This window comes from Nannospalax galili, unplaced genomic scaffold (genome assembly GCF_000622305.1).
Source record: "Nannospalax galili isolate Female #2095 unplaced genomic scaffold, S.galili_v1.0 scaffold437, whole genome shotgun sequence".
Lineage (NCBI taxonomy): Eukaryota > Metazoa > Chordata > Mammalia > Rodentia > Spalacidae > Nannospalax > Nannospalax galili.
The window spans coordinates 1155428-1156331 of NW_008340646.1; positions in this window are offsets into that span (position 1 = coordinate 1155428).

Sequence of the window (904 nt, forward strand, 5' to 3'; positions counted from 1 at the left end):
TATATATATATATATTCTCTCGAGAGGAGAGACAGACAGACAGACAGGCAAATAAACACACTCACCCACCATAAAAAGAAGAGCAAAAAGAGCATCACCAGTCTTGAGAAAATTTAAAACATGGTGAGATACTACTCCAAACTAAGCCCAAAATAAATGCTTCCTAGGACTGCCAGAGTGCGTGCGAACATTTGTAGCTATACTGCTTACAATAAGAAGGACATAAAGCTAAGTGGATCCAAATATGCACTGGAGGAAATGGACACCCTCTAGCTTATTTAACGCTAAGCATTTACAGCAGTAAAACTTGTCTCGATTCCTAAATATGCATAATACGGATGAGTCTCAGAAGTTTGATATTAATTGAACGAAATGCAACTTGCAGAGACTACAAAGAATTCAATTTCTACACTTTTCAGTTACTGCTAAGTAAAATAATATATTGTTTAGGGACTCACATTAAGTTTAATACAATTGTATAAGACCAAGTACTAGAATGAAAAACACAAGGTTTAGTTACTTGTAGGATGTGCAGGGTGTAGCAGAGAGTGAGACAGACCGAATCAAAACTGCTTGGCAAGGTGCTCTTGGGGAGGCTGGGTGGTGAATACATACAAATCATTTTATCTTTAGTATTTAAAGCAGGCATACATGAAGTATACCATACAGGATATATTTGTTTCAGTTTATGGAAAACACAGGCAGGAGGTATTGTTAATCGTAGAATAATTGAAATAAAGTTGATCAGTTTCAGAACAGCATAAGAAAATGTACTATGTTCAGCAAGAAGAAAAGAAGTCATAAATACGGGACTGGGAAATAAGCGCAAGGGTTAAGGCAAATTTTAAGGTAATTATGTATTTAGGGTTCATCAAAGAAACAGAACCAGTAAGAGATTTTAAAA